General features: G+C 31.0%; 1 long non-coding RNA gene across 1 annotated transcript; it reads right to left on the reverse strand.

The window, feature by feature from the left end:
• Window positions 1–2,801: 2,801 nt before the first annotated feature.
• LOC112775138 (uncharacterized) lies at window positions 2,802–4,547 on the reverse strand. Its single transcript, XR_003189460.3, has 3 exons — window positions 3,252–4,547; window positions 3,107–3,153; window positions 2,802–3,022 (listed from the first exon to the last, which is right to left on the reverse strand). It is a non-coding gene; the product is annotated as an uncharacterized lncRNA (long non-coding RNA).
• Between the last annotated feature and the right edge of the window lie 1,263 nt (window positions 4,548–5,810).

Genomic DNA, 5,810 nt, shown 5'->3' on the forward strand with positions numbered 1-5,810 from the left:
TAAAAAAATTTTACTAATAATAATCTTAATTTGTTCTCTTAAGATACATATTAGTTAAACTTTTTCTTTCATTAATAACTAGCACTTCTATAATAAAAAAATAAAAAAAATTATTCATCGATAGTTCTGTATAATTTAAAATAAAATTGAAATACTTATGTTAAGATCTTATCTTTTCAAAGACATATCTATAAACAACATTGATGATTGAATTTATAGATATCTCATAATAATTCCTTGGCAAAACTTTTAAGTTATTGTTACTCTTAATTTTTGAAAGTTGGTCATCATAAAATGCCATATGGAAAATACAATCCAATATGAGGTATGATTTTGTTCTCAAGACTTATTTATTATGATGACAAAATATATTATTATATGAAATTGTCTTTGTTAAAATTTATGGGATGATTTCATTTATTGGTACTATCTTCATCCTTAGAAAGCAAAATGACTTTTTAAAATTTTTTAACTTGTAGTTTTGTATTATTATAAAAATTCTCATTAGTAATATCACCGGGACATTAAACTTAAGTATTAGTTTGTGTGGAGACAAATTAAAAGAAGTTAAAGTCTTCAATAATTTTGAGCCAAATAGATCTAATTGATATTTTATATTCTTGTCATCTATATAAATTGAATCTGAATTAAGATATAATTTTTTTTCTCTAAAAATAACAGGCATAAAATAAAATGATTGTTGACCTCTTTCACAGTGTCTACTATAATAGTCAATATAGTTCTTACTTTAAAAAAATCTTTTGATGACATATTATCCAAAATATTTGGATAAAAAAATAATGAGCTAACACATAAAATGCCATGTCTAAAAAAGGAATAATGATAGTTTTTAGAATACATAATTCATATTTGTGTTGTCTGTTCTTGATATAAAGTAGTTGTGTCTATAAAAAGTCTGATTTCTTTTGTTAGTTTGAGCACTTGACAAAAGTGTCAAAGATAAACTGAATTTACAATTGAATGTATGTTGTCTTGATTCATGTAGAATTATAAGAAGAATTTGTCTAAAATTTTCACTTCGTACAATCACTTTCTCTCAAAAAGATAAATCTTGATTATATATCGGAGATAACCTCATTCTATATTTTAAGAATTTATCAAATGTTTTCATAATAGTACTTGTTAACCATGGGAGCCTCATTCCATGTTATAAGTTTGGTTCTCTAACAATCTTGCTTGAGGAAGAACTTTGTTTGATGTTACATATGGAATTCTCCGTTGTATTTAACAATTTTTTAAACCTTGAGTATATTGTTCTTCCATTGGAAAAATGCAACTCTACTTGGAGCAACATTCAGTCTTAAGTGAATATCAATCAATATCATGCTCTAACAAAATATTTTTCTAATATTGCTCTATGACCATACTTAGGAATGTTAGCTACCATTCATCCTAAAATATAGTCTTTTAATGTTCTACCATTTCAACACATATTAGAAGATTCTATAAACTATGTATAGCTCATTCTCCAAATGAAATGAAAATCAAAACACAAATGGTTCTATCTATTGGATTTCGTAGCCAAATAGATGTCATGCTACAAATAGCTCATTCTCCATTCGCTCTTCCGTCTTTCATTCTTTATTAGTTTTAGGTTTTATATTAGAATAAGATCTAGAACTTTTCTGTATTATGGGCAACTAATCCTCTATTGTTAAGGTTATGAGCTCTATTTACTTTGATGGATTAATAATTATTTGTTCTTTTACTCTTGATTAATATTTTGATTATTGTTTAAGAATTTGTTTCGTTTTTCATCCTAAGAATTAGTGATTATTGGAAAATAACTCTAATTCAATTTGAATTCTATTTAAGTCTTGAAAAAGTTATATCATTAGAATTACAGCTTGAAACCAATCTCTCATAATTTCTAATTATCTGAACTTAATGTAGTACGTGACATATAACTGCATTATGCTTTGGGGTTCTTAGGGTTATATGGCATATAAAACAGAATTTGAATTTCACCCTCTAATGCAATTGAGTGATCAAAAGATTGATGATTAGTTGCATTAGAGGAGATTAGATTGCCTAGGAAAAGGAATTTAATCACTTGGGGTTTGTCATAAATATAATCATTACATGATCAAGGTAGTTGACATTGAATATTAATCCAGAAATTTAAATATCTCTGACACCTTAACTATCTTTATCATATTGTTTTCTTAACCAATTTTAGTTTGCTTTTATTTAATTCTCTGTTTTTATATTATTTGCTATTGAAACCCTAAATTTTGATTGTCTGACTAGAATAATCAATTGACTATTGTTTACTTAATTTGTTAATCCTTATAGGATTGATACTCACTCACCTGAGTTTATTACTTGGTACGATCCGGTACACTTGTCGATAAGTTGTGAATTGTAAAATCCACACCATCTCTGCAGGTTTTTCTTGTGTGTGTAGATATTTCAATCTGTACTGTCATGTTCTGCAGAATTTAGTTTTGACCTCCAAACTTCTAAAAGCCATAACTTTCTCTACAAAAATAATTTTGCTTCCATTGTTTTAAGGCAATAAACTAGACATCCTCAATTTTATGACAAAATAAACCCCACAAATTTGAAGATCCGACTTTAAATCAATTCTTTCAACCATCATTCAAAACTAAGCCATATTCATTTATTTCATTCTCAACTCTCTATATTTTTTTTACTCAACAACTCATTAAATAGAAAAATCTCAATTCAAATATTCACTTCTCATTATCAACCTTATCTATTCACACATATAATAATCTCTATCACAAGCATATAATTCACAACTAAAACCAAGATCATAAGTTGGTATCATTATCATAATTTCATTCTCAATGATCTTAAGCAATAACACATGACAACATCATATCATGCATAATTCATCAATATCCTCACGTCAACTAGCATAAGGTTTCGTATAACATTACATAATGATTATTTATAAAACAAAACTCGTACCTTGAACACTGATACCACTAGCTTTGTTGGATTTCTCCTAGTGCTCAATCAACTCCAAATCAACCTATTTCATTAATTTAACTATATTATTACTTAGGATTTTTGACAAAATTGAAACAAATGAGAAAGAGAGTTTGTCACCTTATACCTTGAAAGTATGACACCCAAAACTCCTAGAGCATGGGTTGTCATCTCCTTTAAGAATTAAACACGCAAATTTTAGGTTCCGTGAACCCTAAACACAATAATAACGAAAAAGAGAAGAGAGGAGAGTTTTTTTCTCAAACACTTACCTCAATAGGTGGTATGAATGCGAAGAGGAAGTGATAGAAACGCGTGCTTACAAATAGGTCATCAACTATAGCTATAGTCTATGAGAAAAATGAATTTGAAAATAATGATGAATAATGCTCCAATTCTCTTTTCTTTTTAACTCACATTTCTCTTCTCTATTTCTAGAAGAAGATCAATGAAAAGAAAGAAATAAAGGGAGAGAGAGATATACGTGACTCTCAATTTGGATGAAAGGACATTTTTCCCAGTCTCAAACCTCTCTCTAGTTTAGGAGTTCTATTAAAACTTAAGGAGTTTGATGTTTCAGAGAGTATACCTATGAGGTAGACATATTCCATCTTCAGAGGATGATATCAAATTCATGTTGAACTTGCCATAGCTATGTGAGGGACTAGATGATTTGCAGAAAATGACAAAAATCCAGAGAACCATTAACTGGAATGTAGTAATTAAACGAATCTGCCATTATAGAACCAAGTGGAAGTGGAACCAAAATTTGGTATCATCGGGTCTTGTGAGAGCCCAATTAACCCTTGAGGCTCGATTCTGGCTTCAAATCCTATTCAACTATGCGATCCTTAACACCTATGACATGAAACTAATGATGGATTAAGTGTAGCTACTTTAATGTGTCATAGATGATAAGCATATAAACATGGCTTGAGTTATAAGAAAGAGCAAGAAAAAGCCCACAAGGCTCGTTGTCTTTCATTCCTTGAATTGGTAACTAAGTTGCCTTCATTAGCCAACATTAGGTGGTAGGAGGATGACGAGAGGGTATAATTGGCGGAGATAGCCACCATCTCATATCGGAAGATTCAACTGAGAGATGAGAAGGGCAGATGGATCATGGGAAAGGGACCTGCAGAAGAATCCTCTTCTAGTTCATCAAAGATTAACCTTCTAAAGACATTTCTCGAGGCAATCAGTTGCATGGAGATTTGCCTGTCTACCCAGCAGAAGAAGTTGGCCGATCATATATCAGTAGAATAGGAGACGGTATGATAGGTTGAGTTTGAGTTGCAACTGGCTTGAATAGATGGCCAAGGGAGAGGACTCGGGACTAGTTCCACCTAAATTGCTCGATACACTAGCATCTGAGGAGCTGCCGGACGTGGTACTAGATTTAGAGGAAGGGGAACATTTGAGTTCGCATCCCAGGAGTTCTAAATTTCATCTTTCTCTTTTTGCCCTCCAAACCTAAATCTTATAGTTGAATTTTTCACCTCTTGAACATTCATAGCATGTTCCTTTATTTTGGGATTGCATTATTAGCTAGTTTTTTTTGTAGACATGACTTCTTAGATAACTCTTTTTACATATATGCATATTCCATATCTAGTTTCATCTTTATTTACTTTTGTCCTGGTAGCTAACTTAGGTACTTTTGTACATACATATTAGTAGTACTTGATACAGTTAAAATGTTTTTTCTTTTCTCCCAAACAACCATATCATATTATTAAGAATTGTGGATTTTGATAATACTTGAAACTCGTGCTTCTAATTGATATATTAAGAAAATTAGTTGTTTCCCACTAAACTTGAATTTCTTTTGATATTGAGTTGTTTGTTGTTCTTGTTTTTATTGATCATAGAATTTATACCCGTGAGTTTTGAGCCAAAAGTAGTACATTCATATTCACATGTATTTTCTCTTTTTGTGTAATTTTAGTCTCTTTGAATTTATAATCATACATTGTCTCATCTTTTGATTTTAATTGCCATTGTATGCATGTATTTAATATGATTGAGGCCTTATTTGTTTTGGAGACACTAACTGTAAAATCCGAATAATTAATAAATAATTAATTCATAAATTAATATTTATTTTAGAAAATTAGAAAGTTATATTTTTATAGTTTAATATGATTGAACTAATTAAAATAAGAATTTTGACACCAATTTTAAAGAATTTGGCCCAAAATTGGGCCGAACTGACCAAACCAGGCAAACCGAACTCGTATTGGGCCCAAAGCCCAACCCAATAGCTCATTAGTGAAAGGAAACAGCCCTTCATTCTCCAATAAAACATCACACACGCTGAAACACTCTTGGGGAAGAGAAGAACAATGAACACCAACCCCAAACCCCTGACTTGATATTCAAACCAAGATAACTTTTGATCCAGAGCTCCGATCACCGCACCGTTTGCGGCCACGCGACTGCAGCGTCGAGCTCTACAAAGCCCAATACATTAATTAAGAGGTTCGAATTAACTTACAAGAATTGTTGGACTTGGTCCGTTTGGTTCGTGGGTACAGTAAGAATTCTCAACCCATAGTGAATTCATTGAGTATATGTGATTAGGTGTTGAGTTTATATGTATATATGTCAATGATGTGTATTAGGTAATATGTAGATGTGGTTTGGAGCTTAATTGAGATCTTGGAAGCTTAGAGTGAAATTTTGTGGCTGAAAAATTTGTTGGTGAGGTGTTGAAGCCTTGAAAGTTTGAGAAACGGTGAATTTGAGGTGTTTCGGGGTTATCGGGAAATTGGCCAAGGTATGGTTTCAGTTTCTCGTATCTAAAATTAAATGTATTGTGAAAACATAGG

The sequence above is a fragment of the Arachis hypogaea genome, chromosome 19 (genome assembly GCF_003086295.3).
Source record: "Arachis hypogaea cultivar Tifrunner chromosome 19, arahy.Tifrunner.gnm2.J5K5, whole genome shotgun sequence".
NCBI lineage: Eukaryota > Viridiplantae > Streptophyta > Magnoliopsida > Fabales > Fabaceae > Arachis > Arachis hypogaea.